The sequence below is a fragment of the Ambystoma mexicanum genome, chromosome 4q (assembly GCF_040938575.1).
Source record: "Ambystoma mexicanum isolate Mex_15411 chromosome 4q, UKY_AmexF1_1, whole genome shotgun sequence".
In the NCBI taxonomy this organism is placed as follows: Eukaryota; Metazoa; Chordata; class Amphibia; order Caudata; family Ambystomatidae; genus Ambystoma; species Ambystoma mexicanum.
Window position 1 is genome coordinate 53,773,837 of NC_090928.1, and position 18,680 is coordinate 53,792,516.

The 18,680-nt window shown below is 41.9% G+C and overlaps 1 long non-coding RNA gene across 1 annotated transcript in view; it reads left to right on the top strand.

Annotated features, from left to right (window-relative positions):
* The first annotated feature begins 9,764 nt into the window (after positions 1–9,764).
* Positions 9,765–18,680, top strand: part of LOC138468471 (uncharacterized) — a 357,260-nt gene continuing 348,344 nt past the window's right edge. Inside the window, exons 1-2 of the long non-coding RNA XR_011268266.1 lie at positions 9,765–9,794; positions 9,998–10,024. This is a non-coding gene — a long non-coding RNA (uncharacterized lncRNA). The remainder of the gene's footprint in view (positions 9,795–9,997; positions 10,025–18,680) is intronic.

The window sequence follows — 18,680 nt, forward strand, 5'->3', positions numbered from 1 at the left end:
GAATTGTCCCGCTAATAGAGTCGGGCAAGGTCAGGCACTTTTCCCCAGCTGTGCACACCTAACTCCACTTGACTCCACTGAGGACTATGAAAGGTGTGGTTCTGCACAGGTGAATGAGCGAGCTGGAGATGCAGTCTGGAGCACAGGAGCCAAACAGCAGAAGGAAGCAGTGAGGAAAACCGGGAGAACCTGGAGAAGAACAGAGTGCCGAGACGCTGACCTGGTATGCCAAAAGGGGTACATCGTGGCTAGAGGGCCGTGTCTCCAAGGAGCCAGAGTGTTACTCGACTGTAAGCTGCCAGCCGTATTCAAGTAACTGCTCACCCCCCTGGGACGTGTGCCTGCCCCAATGGTGTCCGAGGAGCAGGTGGAGAGACCTGACCTCGACGCAAGTAACTAAAGACTGCTTGCCAGCGCCGCGCTTACCAGTGAAAAGGAAGAGAGAAACTTGGTAGCATGCGGGTGGCTGGAGCGGAATTGAAACGTTGTTGCAAGCAGCAGGAAAGTAAAGAAAGTTTAAAGGAAAGCGTCTTGCAAGTGTTGCAAAAAGATTGAAGACAGAAAGGAAGCAAGGTTTGATGCGCTTCAAACAACGCTGAGTTAAAAAGGAGAAAACTTTAAAAGTGAACGGCGCCAAAGGTACAGAGACAAAAAAGAAGGGAATTTTAAAGTGACCCGGAAGCAAGGAAGGGGTGCAAGCAACCAAAAAGCAGGGGAAGCATGCAAGCGACCTGAAAGCAAGGAGAGGGTGTGAGCGACCCAAAAGCAAGAAAGTGGTGCAAGCGAATCGAAAGCCAAAAGGGAAGGGTGCAGGTGTGCCCAATAAAGTGAGAAGTATGAAAGAGGCACAGCAAAGTGAAAAGGAGCAAGAAACAGGTGCGAGTGTGCACAGTTGCACAGTAAAGTGGGAAGAAAGTATGAAAGACATGGAAAGGGTGGAAAGAGGTTCAGGAAACCACCCCAACACAGGAAAATTAAGAGACTTGTGAAAATAGAAGAAAACGAGAAGGGCAATTCATCAGAGTGGACGCGCTTAGGAGGAGCAAAAAACCTGGCGTTCTCGAAAAGTCTCTGATACTGCCCCTGAAATAACTGTGATTAACGAAGGGCGCATCCTGACAAGAAGAACTTTTGTGTTATGTGAAAGGGGCTTATTCTTGGGGAAGGGAATGCTGAGAATCCTACAGAGTTATTGGAAGCTGAACTTTTGTATGTTGCATCAAAGGGGCTTGAGCTTGGCAAAGGGAACCCTGAGAGGCCACCAAGGTTGAATATTTATTTTGAAACAGAGAGGCATAATCTTGGGGACGAGAAGCCTGAGAAGTCTGCGAGAAACTGTGTTGTATTCTGTTTGAAACTTGGAAGAATTGAAGCTTGGGGAAGGGAATTCCAAGGAACCAGAGGCCTTGAAAGTTGTTTGAATATATTACAAGATCCCTGTGAAGAAGGTTTCACGAATAACCTTTTTTGATTGTACACATTTTCATGACATTGGCAGAACTACATCTGGTGGAAAAACCACCTGAAACCAGCCTTGATTTATATTTCTTTCTCGAACCACTATTTTCCTTTTAAGAAGACTTCCTACCACATTTTGTCCAGGAATGAGGGCAAGCATAGGTTTAGACACAGGCAGATTTTTGTTTTAGACTTGCAGACATCGACGGCCCTCAGAAACATCAGTTGAGGGAATAATCCCTTTAGAGTTAGGGCCAGTTAGGTATTACACCAACCTCAAAACTTTATTAAATATATGTTTTCAAACTGTTTCTTTTGAGTCTGTCTGTTTTAATACCATGCCTGTTTCACACTGTACCCAGAAGAACAGCCTCTAGGGGTCCCGCAGAACGATCATTGGCACTTTCAGTTCTTATTGCATGACTTTGATGTTGATCGATGTCTAAGTGTAGAGGTACAGCTCCCCATAGACACAGGTAGTTTGTGACAGCGCCCCAGTTTGCCACTCTTCACAGGTTACCATATCCACTTTGATGGCTGTCCACTTTCTCCCGGAATCTACCAGAGCTTGGACCGGCAACCCTTGGACCATTACCAGTGTTTGGAATTTCCAATCGGTTACCACGTAGGTATAAGTTGTCCAATGGCTTGACTCAGGATCTCCCTCTTTTGTAAACATGTCAGTAAGGAATGAATTGCTAGTGTTTTTGCCTTGAGAAAACGCAGTAAGGGGTACTAACAATGTATCAGCGTGTGTAGATATGTAATGGCTATTTATCACTCCATTCAGCATGCAATGATAATAATAATTGTGACACCAAAAAAATATCTCTCTTTCTAGACAAGAAAATCATCCATTTGCAAATGTACAAAATAAACTTTTTGAGTCTCAACATAAAGCTTTTTACAAATGTGTTATTATTGAATAACCAGGTTGATTTCTTTTATATCTAAAAGTTTGTACTTTAATTCATGACCACTTATTCTTATTATGTTTCACAGAGACACTGCTACAAAAATTGAAAGCAGGTACTGTAAACCTCTTTTTTTCCCTCTACACTTTTTTTGTGAAATCACAACTTTTATTAAAGTTTGAAGTCCGTTTATTAAGAATTTTGCAAAAACAAAAGCTTTTTAGAAATGTGTTATTAATAAATAACTAGAGTGATTCTTTTAGAATGTAATAGTTTGTAATTTAATTCATGAGCATTTATTCTTATTTTGTTACACAGAGACACTGCTACACAAATTGAATGCAGGTACTGTAAAATTATTTATTTTTCCTCTACACTGGGAAAGATCAAAGTTGTTTTTATCAACAAATAGAAAAAGCAAAGCAAATGTCAATAGAGTTGTATGTGCATTTCTGCAAGATTTTGGAATGTCATCTTTTGAAAATGATAATATACAACATGACAGAGTGAATATTTTGAAAAAAGATGGTGTACATCTGAAAAGTGTTGGAAATGACCATTTTCTTTCCAATATTCAGAATATAGTGGAACAGTTTTAGTGAAAGAAATGAAACTGGAAGAAGAGTATGCATGTAATAAAAAGATTTGTTAGCACACATTGTAAATATACATATTAAGATCAGAGTCCTACAAGAACAAAAAGGCACTTTTAAGAGCCAACATTAAAGTGTATGTAAAGAAGGAGTAAAGTTAAAACATTTGAAATCCCTTTAATTAATAGTGTAGTCTGTGGACATATTATACCATCTTCTGACTTCAAGGGTGAAGAAGCATCATTGGAGCTCATAGTGTTTGGTGGTGTGATGTGAAAGGAAGGTGTAAAAGACAGCTTAAAATCCTTCTAATCAGGCTCAACTTTATGTTTAATTGTTTATATGGCAGAGAAGAGGGGTGGACCTGAACATTATTTCTATCACCTTTTTTCTTCTTTGCTATGCAAATGCTACAGTATTTTGCACTGTCATAGATTTTAATGCCAATGAAAATGTTGGCAATTCCTACGGAGTCCACCTGATTTATGCATCAGTATAAGGTAGATGGAGGCTATAAGATTGCACATTTTTTTAATATTCTATTTTCAGTCTTTGAAAGGTGGTTCCCCACGGAATCCTGGCCCACTGAGGTGGAATGAGTGGTCGCAGGAGTGGAGAATGAGGGTGCAGTAGTGGTGGTACCTCTGCGCCCCTTGAGAGGAAATTACTTTCTAAGGGCAGTCGGATGGAAAGTCCTGGTGTGGCTGCACATGGAGGTTTTTGCCAAAGGAGTAGCTGCAATTGAGGGTGGCTCCATGAATCCTGAGCTTTTGGCATTCCCCCAACTGTGGTGCAAAACCTCCACACTGAAGACTCTCTTCAACCACCTGCTACAGTACGTACCTCCTCCACTGCGTCTTCATCTTCCTTTTCCTCCTGAATCTCATCTGCTGCAGTGCCCCTGTTCTGTAGCATTAGATCACATGCTTGTTTGAATATTCCCCGTTGTCAGAGTGTGAACCCTGGGTAACATTAGAGCATTTTCCTTTGAAACGAAGAAAAAAATGACAGTCAAATTAGTGTTCTCTCAGTGTTGTTTAGGGTCCTTTACCCCTCAGCCAATAGGCAGTGCCCCTATATCTCCACCCCTGTAGGCCATCTTCAGATTCTTTACCACACGTTCAGTTCTGGGAGTCATTTCCAAAGCTCTCATTTTACTCAACATTTCCTTCAAAAATATTTCACCCTACAACTTCAACTTTGCATCTCCTGAAAGCTACAGATAAGTACTTTACTATTGTGGGATTTGTGAACCAAGAGAACTTCTATACTATTGGTACTGCCCTGGGGTGGGTCACAACTTTACTCTGTTCCATAGGGCAGAGTCCATTGAAGTGTGCCTTCCTCTCCTCACCATGACTGATTTTAGGGAGCCTTTCCAAACTTGCTCTACTTACAGTTATTTAACAAATCCATCTGAGTAGAATATAGGCAAAAGAGAAGTCTTTACTGCTATTGCATGACCCACAACTTTGTTTCAGGCTTTTTTAATCCAACCTTTGTTCGAAGATTTTACCATAGTAAACGGGTTTGTATACCGAATTCGCATGGTGCATTCGAAGGCCCTGCTTAAAGTGACATTTGTCTAATTTACTATTCATTTAATTTCAAAGGTATTATGAAGGGCATGGCTATATGAGATGTGTTCAAACTGTTGTTTAAGAGCTTTAGAACGAGCCATCTGACCTGGTACCCCTCATTGCTATGATCTTTGGTAAGAGACCACACTATGTTAAAATCTTCTGTTATAATGATTTCCCCTCCCGCAAATGTTTCCAATTGGGCCATCACCCATCTCAAAAACCCATCCCGTCCAGTATTTGGGGCATAAACTGTTGCTATTGTGTATGTGTAGTTATTTATTTGTATTTTGACAAATAGGTATCTCCCAGTGTCCCTATAATTTCTGGGCTCTATCAGAACCTTGGTGGTATCCCGGCAGTAAATCCGCTGGGATGCCGCCAAAGCAAATAGCATTACCGCAACCCAGGCCAGCACTATTAGCGACGTATCCCAAGTTGCAGCAAAGCTGTAAGTGCCCATAGGGCTGGATGGGCATGCTGGGTGCTATTACTGCAGCAACATTTACGCCACTGTAATAGCGCTGCAAATGGGTGGAAAGTGGAGATTTTTACCTCTAGCAAAAAGCTAGAGGTAAACCTCCTACTTTCCGTCCAAACTAGGTATTGGGCGGAGCGGTAATTTGGCAATAATAGCTTTATGTCAAGGTCTGAAGAATCCTCCCTCCCCTCCTCCTCACCTGCTTCCTCCGTAGAGCTGTCCTCTGGATCTTTCTTCTTCTGCCTTTGGATCTTCTGTGGGTCTTCTCCCTTCTTGTCTTTTTTCTTTTGATGTACGTAGGGTCTCTCTCCTCTGGATGGCACGCTGTCGGTTGGGAAGATACCCAACAGCGTGGTCCCCCCGGGAGTGAGCCCAAGTGACAGGGGAAAAGCCTCCTGGCAAAAAACTTCTAAGTCCAGGTTTGGATGCGGACAAGGTCTCCTTGAGGGCTGATGTTCAGTAGTATGGAAGATGTTTCCAAATCAGGGTGTACCTCCATGAGCAGACAAGACAGAATCGTTCCGGACTTGGGAAGAGGATGTAACGCTCCAAAAGCCAGGTGGCGAGAGGAACAGAAGAATGCAATCCACGGTAGAAGGATTGGAGGTTACAGTAAGTTCTGCAATCAGTAAGATCAAGAAGCAGAGACAGAAATGCAAGAAATGAAGAACTAAGACTACGGATAGAACTCCGGAAAGGAAAGTATAAGTGGAGAGAGCATTTCTCCCAAGAGCTGGGAAAGAGAAACAGAACGGAGCGAACATAGAAGGAATGAGGCGAGAGAGAGAGAGCATGGTGGTAAGGAGCAGCACGCTACCAGTGAGAGCGCGGCTGCAGGAGCACCACGGTACGAGTGAAAGAGCGCATGGCTGCAGGAGGCTCGGCGCTGGGAGAGACTAAGGCGTAGCCAAAACACACACAAAACCAGAGCAGAGTGACGGCAAAGAAGGACAAGGAAAGCACTAGCGTACTGCACTGGACAAGACAACAAGGTGTAACACACCTAAATGCTGTTCCCAGAGGTTAGCTATGTCGGAAGTTGGCCATTTTAGAAAGAATTAGACCGCTCCACGCAGAACGGCGTGAGCGTGATGGAACACTCTAATGGTGCCTCCACCGGTCCCAAACCTTCCAAGAGGGCATGACACATTACCACCTCATATTTAGTGCTACGCCCAACCCATCCCATGGTGACCCCCTTTGTGTTTGGAATATGTTTTAGAGCAATGAGCACCCCATTCCCACACCCCGGTATGAAAAAACTAAGGGCTTTTCCCACCTTACTCCCCAGGGATCTCCTACACAGGTGGCCAGGGAAGGGCCATCACTCTTGGATCCCGACCCTGGGGGCGGACTAGCGAGGGAGGACTACCTGGGTAGAGGGTTCTCAGCGATTGAGGCGGGAGTGCCTAAAGGTGAGACATGGTATACCTCCCTTTCCTGACAGTAATCTACTAAACTTTCCTTCCCTTTTAGTGGAACACTACAACTACCATAATACCTGTTTTCCCTTTGACTGCCTTTGACAGTACTTTGTACTGGGAAAGGAAAGGGGCAGCCAAGAGTGCTACAGATTAACATGGGAAAAATAAGGGCAACCGACTTTAGAGAACAGCAATGTTCTGTAGTATTATCTCAGAACCATATCAGGCTAGAACATTCCATTCTATATGCTAGTCAAAAACTGTTTCCCAGGGAAAATAACTATTCAGTGATCGAATTAGAAGCTTTAGCGATCAAGTGGGCCATTATACATCTCAAATATTAGTTATTAGGCCAAAAGTTTAGATTGCTCACCAACCACTCCCCCCCAATATTAATCAGTCAAAGGAAATTTTCTAACCCAAGAGTTATGCAGTGGTTCTTGGACTTGCAACTCTATTGCTTCTCAGTGGAACATCGAAAGGGCAGAGAACAAGCAAACATAGATTTCCTTTTGAGGTTCCCCTATCAAGCAATTCAGTCCAAACCGCACATGGGAAGGGTCTGAGAGAAACCTGATGGTATTCTCCCACCTACTTCCCGGGATCTTCCATTCAGGTGGAGGGTCACAGGGATTGGGAAGAGAATACCCAAGGGCAATACATGGTATTCCCCCTTTCCCAATTATACACCAACCCACTCTCCCTCAGTCTTAATGGGGTATTTCTAATCACACCCCATCTCCACTTCCCCATTGCCAATAAGTACTGGGATGAAGAAGAGGCAATCAGGAGCAATTTGGATTACTTACAGAAACAGCATAGGAATTCAAAGTGAGGCGTACCCTGTAACACCTCTGAATTGTCCCGCTAATAGATCCGGGCAAGGTCAGGCACTTTTCCCCAGCTGTGCACACCTAACTCCACTTGACTCCAGTGAGGACTATAAAAGGTGTGGTTCTGCACATGTGAATGAGCGAGCTGGAGATGCAGTCTGGAGCACAGGAGCCAAACAGCAGAAGGAAGCAGTGAGGAAAACCGGGAGAACATGGAGAAGAACAGAGTGCCGAGACGCTGACCTGGTATGCCAAAAGGGGTACATCGTGGCTAGAGGGCCGTGTCTCCAAGGAGCCAGAGTGTTACTCGACTGTAAGCTGCCAGCCGTATTCAAGTAACTGCTCACCCCCCTGGGACGTGTGCCTGCCCCAATGGTGTCCGAGGGGCAGGTGGAGAGGCCTGACCTCGACGCAAGTAACTAAAGACTGCTTGCCAGCACCGCGCTTACCAGTGAAAAGGAAGAGAGAAACTTGGCAGCTTGCGGGTGGCTGGAGCGGAATTGAAACGTTGTTGCAAGCAGCAGGAAAGTAAAGAAAGTTTAAAGGAAAGCGTATTGCAAGTGTTGCAAAAAGAATGAAGACAGAAAGGAAGCAAGGTTTGAGGCGCTTCAAACAACGCTGAGTTAAAAAGGAGAAAACTTTAAAAGTGAACGGCGCCAAAGGTACAGAGACAAAAAAGAAGGGAATTTGAAAGTGACCCGGAAGCAAGGAAGGGGTGCAAGCAACCCAAAAGCAGGGGAAGCATGCAAGCGACCTGAAAGCAAGGAGAGGGTGTGAGCGACCCAAAAGCAAGAAAGTGGTGCAAGCGAATCGAAAGCCAAAAGGGAAGGGTGCAGGTGTGCCCAATAAAGTGAGAAGTATGAAAGAGGCACAGCAAAGTGAAAAGGAGCAAGAAACAGGTGCGAGTGTGCACAGTTGCACAGTAAAGTGGGAAGAAAGTATGAAAGACATGGAAAGGGTGGAAAGAGGTTCAGGAAACCACCCCAACACAGGAAAATTAAGAGACTTGTGAAAATAGAAGAAAACGAGAAGGGCAATTCATCAGAGTGGACACGCTTAGGAGGAGCAAAGAACCTGGCGTTCTCGAAAAGTCTCTGATACTGCCCCAGAAAGAACTGTGATTAACGAAGGGCGCATCCTGACAAGAAGAACGTTTGTGTTATGTGAAAGGGGCTTATTCTTGGGGAAGGGAATGCTGAGAATCCTACAGAGTTATTGGAAGCTGAACTTTTGTATATTGCATCAAAGGGGCCTGAGCTTGGCAAAGGGATCCCTGAGAGGCCCAACAAGGTTGAATATTTATTTTGAAACAGAGAGGCATAATCTTGGGGACGAGAAGCCTGAGAAGTCTGCGAGAAACTGTGTTGTATTCTGTTTGAAACTTGGAAGAATTGAAGCTTGGGGAAGGGAATTCCAAGGAACCAGAGGCCTTGAAAGTTGTTTGAATATATTACAAGATCCCTGTGGAGAAGGTTTCACGAATAACCTTTTTTGATTGTACACATTTTCATGACATTGGCAGAACTACACCTGGTGGAAAAACCACCTGAATCCAGCCTTGATTTATATTTCTTTCTCGAACCACTATTTTCCTTTTAAGAAGACTTCCTACCACATTTTGTCCAGGAATGAGGGCAAGCATAGGTTTAGACACAGGCAGATTTTTGTTTTAGACTTGCAGACATCGATGGCCCTCAGAAACATCAGTTGAGGGAATAATCCCTTTAGAGTTAGGGCCAGTTAGGTATTACACCAACCTCAAAACTTTATTAAATAAATGTTTTCAAACTGTTTCTTTTGAGTCTGTCTGTTTTAATACCATGCCTGTTTCACACTGTACCCAGAAGAACGGCCTCTGGGGGTCCCGCAGAACGATCATTGGCACTTTCAGTTCTTATTGCATGACTTTGATGTTGATCGATGTCTAAGTGTAGAGGTACAGCTCCCCATAGACACAGGTAGTTTGTGACAGCGCCCCAGTTTGCCACTCTTCACAGGTTACCATATCCACTTTGATGGCTGTCCACTTTCTCCCGGAATCTACCAGAGCTTGGACCGGCAACCCTTGGACCATTACCAGTGTTTGGAATTTCCAATCGGTTACCACGTAGGTATAAGTGGTCCAATGACTTGACTCAGGATCTCCCTCTTTTGTAAACATGTCAGTAAGGAATGAATTGCTAGTGTTTTTGCCTTGAGAAAACGCAGTAAGGGGTACTAACAATGTATCAGCGTGTGTAGATATGTAATGGCTATTTATCACTCCATTCAGCATGCAATGATAATAATAATTGTGACACCAAAAAAATATCTCTCTTTCTAGACAAGAAAATCATCCATTTGGAAATGTACAAAATAAACTTTTTGAGTCTCAACATAAAGCTTTTTACAAATGTGTTATTATTGAATAACCAGGTTGATTTCTTTTATATCTAAAAGTTTGTACTTTAATTCATGACCACTTATTCTTATTTTGTTTCACAGAGACACTGCTACAAAAATTGAAAGCAGGTACTGTAAACCTCTTTTTTTCCCTCTACACTTTTTTTGTGAAATCACAACTTTTATTAAAGTTTGAAGTCCGTTTATTAAGAATTTTGCAAAAACAAAAGCTTTTTAGAAATGTGTTATTAATAAATAACTAGAGTGATTCTTTTAGAATGTAATAGTTTGTAATTTAATTCATGAGCATTTATTCTTATTTTGTTACACAGAGACACTGCTACACAAATTGAATGCAGGTACTGTAAAATTATTTATTTTTCCTCTACACTGGGAAAGATCAAAGTTGTTTTTATCAACAAATAGAAAAAGCAAAGCAAATGTCAATAGAGTTGTATGTGCATTTCTGCAAGATTTTGGAATGTCATCTTTTGAAAATGATAATATACAACATGACGGAGTGAATATTTTGAAAAAAGATGGTGTACATCTGAAAAGTGTTGGAAATGACCATTTTCTTTCCAATATTCAGAATATAGTGGAACAGTTTTAGTGAAAGAAATGAAATTGGAAGAAGAGTATGCATGTAATAAAAAGATTTGTTAGCACACATTGTAAATATACATATTAAGATCAGAGTCCTGGATTCCAAGATGGCCGCCGGCGCAGCGAGACGTGTGTGAGACTCGGCACCAACTATCGTCCGAAGATACAGGACACACACGGAGGAAGTCTCCCCGACCCCCGACCTCCAGAGACGACACGGAGAGGAGTCCACCCCTCCCCCCGCTGCGCCAACGAACCATCCAACGCAGCCCAGGGTAAGCCCGGAGCGCTGTGAGAGAGGGTGGCACACCGCGCAGCACAAAGGAAACTGGCCATATGGACAGCCCGGGTGGGAGCGAACCCCGACACAGCAGAATCGACGCCACCGGACACCGAAGAGATCGAGCGGGGAGCAGCAGACGAACTCCACCCGAAGCCAAGAGCCGAGGGACGCCAGGGATAGTCCTCCGGGCCGGTGGACTGGAAGGTGAGCCCCCCACCTGTCAGGCTTTCTCAAATCTGATGTTGTCCCCGGAAGCTGCTGAACCCCCGCAGTCCCCTTTGGATGCTAACCTCTTAACTGGTATCAAACAGTTCAGTTGAGAGCACCCCCAAGGGAAAGGGGGAAAATGGGACAAAATAATAAACTTCAGGTTTTGCTCAGCTTCTTTATCTGTCAACCTGTTGGTGAAAATAACAACAAATTCACTTTAGTCACTAACCTTTGAATTCCTTGGCTCTGACTTCTCGTTATAATATTAAGTAAATAAACACGCCACCATACCTGATTATCCTCTGTGAATAACTTAGAGGACGTGTGTGTGAATTCAAATGAAGAAAACAGAAAAATAGAGTCTCAGATGCTCTTACTAATTTCTTCAATTCGGTTGTGAAAAAGCTGCTAATCTCTCTCAGTTTAATGAGTTAATCTTCAAGCAGATCCAATGTCATTTACCCAAACAACCCGCTGGAAATATTATACATGTAGTTAGTATTGATGATTTCTAGCTGCTTCAATACCAATTCCAAAAATGACACTCTGGCTATTCAAGTTAAAATTGTTTGTTTCCTGAATATATAAAAGTGTTCATTAATTGGATCTTTTGCTGGCACAGATGATCGCTCATAAAAGAAGCGTTCTTTTAACCAGAATATGCGCATGCGTGAAGATATTGTTTACTCCTTCTAAAATGGAAGCGCACAAAAACAAGGAAATGAGTTCACAAATGAAACTGGCATGGGCGCATGCGTAAATGAATAGTATTCCACTCTTCTTAATATGAAGTGTTCAAACAGGAAGGAGAAAGTCCTCAGTTCCGGACACTAATCCTTGAAGAGGCAGCCCAGTGATGATCACGCGCCAGGTTAGAATGTTAGTAAATTACACATAACGCTTCAGAGTCGCGTGGCTACCACACTGTCACTTGCGCAGACAGTGTAAGATTTCTAACGCTAGTCCGACGCTAATAAAAGCACTGTTACCGAAAAAGGGTACAATACTCAATATTTTATACGGCCGAAAAAACACACGACGCTACAATGATAAACAGACCTCCACACTCCAACTAGCCAGTTGCAAAAAATGTGACGCAGTTCAGTAAATTTAAATACAGTTCTAGAAGTTCAAAAATAGATTCATGAAAGAACGGAATGAACTACTATTTTAACAAAAACTAATAAAAACAGGAACAAGTTAATTAATGGTATTAATATTTAACTCCTGCTTGAAAATCACAAAGATCCATAAAAGATAATGAATTCACTTAGCTTGCTTCTTTCTTTCACCGGAACGTTATCTAAGTTTCTTCTTAAATCTCCAACACTTTCCAGAACCAAAATAACTAATTTTAGGCACAAGGGCCTAACTAAAGTTTTCTAAATCTTAAGAGCTTCAAACATAGGACCTTCCAGCTGGGCTTCTGACAATGAAAGGCGGTTTAGAATGTTCCAACAATGCCTTTCTGTTACTTCTGACCAATCACTGATCCTTTTGGAAGTCTCCATTTTGACTTGGGAAGCTCTCCACACTCTGCACAGAAAGTTAAGGCCCAAACCATACTTTATGTTAATCATATCCTCATTCTACCACATTCAACCAAATCCCACGAAACCTGACAGTACCCCCCCCTTAATGCCCTGTCCCAGGGCCAACTTTAGAAGGATACTTTCTATGAAATTTTGAGACTAATTGTGGTGCATGCACATTCACCTCATCTTCCCATGTACGTTCCTCAGGTCCGAAACCTTCCCAGTCTATTAAATATTGTAGTTTCCCTCTTAACCTCCTGGAATCTACAATTCTTTTCACCACAAACTCTTCGGATGAATTCTCTAACTGAACTGGTGAAGGTGGATGTACAACTCTAGTCCCCGGAATCACAGGTTTTAATAGACTAATGTGAAAAGTTGGATGTATTTTCAAGGAAGTAGGTAGTTTTAACCGTACTGACACTGGATTGATTATCTTTTCTACTTTAAATGGACCTACAAAACGTGGAGTAAATTTGTTTTTGCCCTTAATTCTCAAATGTCTCGTCGAAAGCCAAACCAAGTCACCAACCTTATATTTAGGACCCAACCTCCTTTTTTGATCTGCAAATCTTTTGTACTTCTGTTTACTATCGAAAAGTACCCTTTTTGCTCTTTCCAAATTTTTTCTCATAGTTTTTAATCGAACCTCAACTCCAGGATTTTCTGACTCTTCAGTAATTTCAAAACTTAAAAACCGTGGGTGAAAACCTCTTCCAAGATAAAATGGAGACATGTTAGTTGAATCTTTAGCACAATTATTATAAGCAAATTCGGCAAGCCAAATCAAATCCACCCATTCTTCCCCTGCCTGTAGATAACACCTCAAATACTTCTCCAGCTCTTGATTTACTCTTTCTACTTGTCCATTGGTCTCGGGATGATAACCTGATGATAAACTGACTTCCACACCCAAATCCTTACAAAAAACCCTCCAAAATCTAGAAATAAATTGAGGACCTCTATCTGAGATAATTTGATTAGGCAGACCATGCAGTCTAACTATTTCTCGCAAAAAGACTTTGGCCAAATTGTCTGCAGTAACCTCTCCCTCCATTGGAACAAAGTGAGCCTCTTTTGACAAGAGGTCCACCACAACTAGAATAGATGTACAACCCTTGTCACAAGGAAGATCTGTAATGAAGTCCAGGGAAATTGTATGCCAAGGACGAGGTGGAATAGGCAACGGCTCCAACAACCCGACTGGTTTTCCGGTTTGACTCTTCATTTGAGCGCAAATAGCACAAGTTTTTACAAAATTTAAGATGTCCTGACGCATTTTTTCCCACCAGAAGCTCCTCCTGACCAATTCTAGCGTCTTTCTAAAACCTGGGTGTCCGGACAGCATAGATTCATGACAGTCTCTTATTACTCTCTCTCTCAATTCCAAAATAGGTAAGTAAAGTTTATTTTCAAAGAACGGCAATCCTTTCTCAATTTTTCGAACCGGATCCTTTCGGACCCATTCCTCCATTTGTGCAATTGACATGGACTTTCGAACTTCTTCCTCAACATCCTCAATTTTCTGTATTCCGGCAGAAATAAAACAGCATGGATCGATAATGGATATCATCTCCTTTTCTGATTCCATCTCACTTCCAGGAAATTGACGTGATAAAGCATCAGCCTTTCCATTAAGCCTACCTGGCTTAAATGTCACTACAAAATCGTAATCAGCAAAGAACAATGACCATCTTAACTGCCTTGGTGTGAGAGTCTTGGCTGATTTCAGAAAAAGCAAATTTCTATGGTCTGTTAACACAGTCACTGTATGTCTTGCTCCTTTTAAAAAATGCCTCCACTCTTCAAAAGCAAACTTGATTGCCAATAATTCTCGATCTGAGATCGTATAATTTTGTTCTGCCATAGAGAATTTTTTAGAATAGTAAGCCACTGGATGAAGTTGTCCGGTCTCTCGATGTCTCTGAGAAAGAACAGCCCCCATGGCAAGATTCGATGCATCCGCTTCTACATAAAAAGGCTGAGATGGATCTGGATGAATTAAAATAGGGGCCGAACTGAACCTTTTCTTTAATTCTTGAAATGCCTCCTCTGCCTCTGTCGACCACACAAATTTGGCACCTTTCTTTAAAAGTTTTGTTATGGGAGTAATCAGTCGAGAAAATCCTTCAATAAATCTTCTATAAAAATTCGCAAAACCTAAAAAGCTTTGAATTTCTTTTACTTTCGTTGGTGTTGGCCAATCCGTGATGGCTTGAACTTTGTTCGGATTCATCTCCAATCCCTTGGGAGAAACAATGTATCCTAAAAATTCCACTGAATTAGTATGAAACTGAGATTTTTCTAATTTAGCAAACAAATGATTCTCTTTGAGTCTTTGTAGAACCTTTCCCACATGAATTTTATGAGACTCTAAATCCTGAGAATAAATCAAAATATCATCAATATATACTACTACGAATATATCTAAAAAATCTCTTAAAATTTCATCCATAAAGAATTGAAAGGCAGCTGGAGCATTGCATAAACCAAAAGGCATCACCAAGTACTCATAAAGCCCAAATCGGGTTTTGAATGCCGTCTTCCACTCATCACCCTCCTGGACTCTCACCAGATGATAGGCACCACGTAAATCTAGTTTGGAAAAAATTGTGGCTCCCTGGACCTGATTCAAGATTTCCGAAATTAGAGGGAGAGGATACTTGTTTTTGATTGTAATTCTATTCACAGCTCTATAATCAATGCATGTTCTGAGAGACCCATCTGGCTTTGGTACAAAAAATAATGGAGATGCGGCTGGAGATTGAGAATGACGAATAAAACCTTTAGCCAAATTTTCTGCAAGGTACTCTTTAAGATAATCATTCTCCTTTTCAGTTAATGCATACACTCGACTACTTGGTAAAACCGCCCCGGGCTCCAAATCAATTTTACAGTCAAAACTCCTATGTGGAGGTAATTCTCCTGCCTCCTTTTCATCAAACACCTCCTTGTACCCTTGATAACACTCCGGAAGATGTCCTAACACCGCTCCTATATTATGTCCTGTAATACCTGCATCAGTCAGAAAAGAGGAAACTAAACCTTGTGTTTCTTCCCTCCCAGGATTACCTTTCAAAAGGCAATTTTCTAAACAGAAACTAGACTGTAATTCTACCACTCGTCTACTCCAATCAATGTGAGGATTATGCAAGGTTAGCCATGGCATGCCTAAAATTATTTTCAAAATTGGTGTATCAATTAAATCAAATGAGATTTCTTCTCTATGACCTCCAAGTAATTCCATAACCAAGACACCAGTTTCATGAGTTATAGGACCTGATGAAAGAGAAGTTCCATCTACAGCCCGAACCTGTTCCACAACTTCCTTCCTCACTAGTGGTATTCCCAATGCCTTAGCTACTCCCCAATCCATAAAGTTCCCGGTGGCTCCTGAATCAATCACTACCGGTCCATACCCTTTCTTTTCCTCCTTCAAATACAAGGATACATTTACAGTTATGTGTGGAACCGCTGACTGAACTGTATTTGCAACCTGCTGTGCTTTTCCTCCGGCTGATGAAAATTTTTTGGGTGTAAAGGGACAATTTCCTAAAAAATGACCGCCCCTACCACAATATAAACACAAATTATTCTCACGCCTCCTAGTTTTTTCCTCTTTTGATAAAGGACCTTTTATTCTAATTTGTTGATCATTCACCCTTGGTTTCACTTCTTTACTACCCACCTCAAGCTTTGAACGCTCTCCTCTAATGACTGACCTCACCTCCCCCTGAGTACAACGACGCCTTTCTGCTTTCCTTTCACTTATACGATAGTCCAACTGAACTACTAAATCAATCAATTCCTCACAAGAAGAAGGGCGTTGGACTACACTGGACAAGGCATCCTTCAACTCCTCCTTGAGGCCTCTATAAAAAAGAGAAGACCTCTTCTCTGCTGGCCACTGGGATTCTAAAACCAAAGACCTAAACTGTGTGATATATGTAACCAAGTCTCTGTTTCCTTGACGCAAATCTAATAATTCACCATCAATTTCTAAGGACATTTGTCTTTTATCAAACATTTTCTTAAATTCTTCCATAAAAAGAGAAACATTTTTTAAAGATAAACTCTTCTGCCTGACCAATAAACCTGCCCAAGTAGAAGCCTCTCCAGATAAATAAGACATCATAAAAGTAACTTGGGAAGCATCAGAAGGAAATAGTTCGGGCCTACTAAGAAAGTGCAACTCACATTGGGTTACAAATGTCTGAAATTTACTTGAATCTCCGTAGTAACGCTCTGGAGATGCCAAAGGTACTGGCATAACTAATGCCCTAAAACCCCCCTCTGCCCCATCACCTCTACCCACACCTCTCTCCTCACCAACCCTTACCAATTCCGGGGGAAATTCTTCTCTCCCAATTCCCTGCGTCTGTGCCATCTTTTCACTTAACTCATCTACTCGTTGTCCTAATTTTTTATTCTCTTGATATGCCACCTTTAATTCTTCCTGTAATTCCCTCACTAAAACACTTAACGCTTCCATTGAGAACTCGGGGTTCATGACAGCTTAGGAGGACTATTTTTTCAGGCCTTTCATACTGTCAGGCTTTCTCAAATCTGATGTTGTCCCCGGAAGCTGCTGAACCCCCGCAGTCCCCTTTGGATGCTAACCTCTTAACTGGTATCAAACAGTTCAGTTGAGAGCACCCCCAAGGGAAAGGGGGAAAATGGGACAAAATAATAAACTTCAGGTTTTGCTCAGCTTCTTTATCTGTCAACCTGTTGGTGAAAATAACAACAAATTCACTTTAGTCACTAACCTTTGAATTCCTTGGCTCTGACTTCTCGTTATAATATTAAGTAAATAAACACGCCACCATACCTGATTATCCTCTGTGAATAACTTAGAGGACGTGTGTGTGAATTCAAATGAAGAAAACAGAAAAATAGAGTCTCAGATGCTCTTACTAATTTCTTCAATTCGGTTGTGAAAAAGCTGCTAATCTCTCTCAGTTTAATGAGTTAATCTTCAAGCAGATCCAATGTCATTTACCCAAACAACCCGCTGGAAATATTATACATGTAGTTAGTATTGATGATTTCTAGCTGCTTCAATACCAATTCCAAAAATGACACTCTGGCTATTCAAGTTAAAATTGTTTGTTTCCTGAATATATAAAAGTGTTCATTAATTGGATCTTTTGCTGGCACAGATGATCGCTCATAAAAGAAGCGTTCTTTTAACCAGAATATGCGCATGCGTGAAGATATTGTTTACTCCTTCTAAAATGGAAGCGCACAAAAACAAGGAAATGAGTTCACAAATGAAACTGGCATGGGCGCATGCGTAAATGAATAGTATTCCACTCTTCTTAATATGAAGTGTTCAAACAGGAAGGAGAAAGTCCTCAGTTCCGGACACTAATCCTTGAAGAGGCAGCCCAGTGATGATCACGCGCCAGGTTAGAATGTTAGTAAATTACACATAACGCTTCAGAGTCGCGTGGCTACCACACTGTCACTTGCGCAGACAGTGTAAGATTTCTAACGCTAGTCCGACGCTAATAAAAGCACTGTTACCGAAAAAGGGTACAATACTCAATATTTTATACGGCCGAAAAAACACACGACGCTACAATGATAAACAGACCTCCACACTCCAACTAGCCAGTTGCAAAAAATGTGACGCAGTTCAGTAAATTTAAATACAGTTCTAGAAGTTCAAAAATAGATTCATGAAAGAACGGAATGAACTACTATTTTAACAAAAACTAATAAAAACAGGAACAAGTTAATTAATGGTATTAATATTTAACTCCTGCTTGAAAATCACAAAGATCCATAAAAGATAATGAATTCACTTAGCTTGCTTCTTTCTTTCACCGGAACGTTATCTAAGTTTCTTCTTAAATCTCCAACACTTTCCAGAACCAAAATAACTAATTTTAGGCACAAGGGCCTAACTAAAGTTTTCTAAATCTTAAGAGCTTCAAACATAGGACCTTCCAGCTGGGCTTCTGACAATGAAAGGCGGTTTAGAATGTTCCAACAATGCCTTTCTGTTACTTCTGACCAATCACTGATCCTTTTGGAAGTCTCCATTTTGACTTGGGAAGCTCTCCACACTCTGCACAGAAAGTTAAGGCCCAAACCATACTTTATGTTAATCATATCCTCATTCTACCACATTCAACCAAATCCCACGAAACCTGACACCACCCAACGCTCAGCTCTCCCCCCCGCGAGGACCCCGAAATCGCAGGGGGGCGGCCCGTATCCCCCCCCTGCCCGCGCAGCGTAAAAGGGAGACGACATCCCCCCCCCACCCGAATCACATCAACGTACGCAGCAGGCCCATTCGAACGCCGGGCACCCATCGAAGAAGGACAGTCACGAACAATATCGTCGGTACTATGTCAAGAGCTAAAGTGA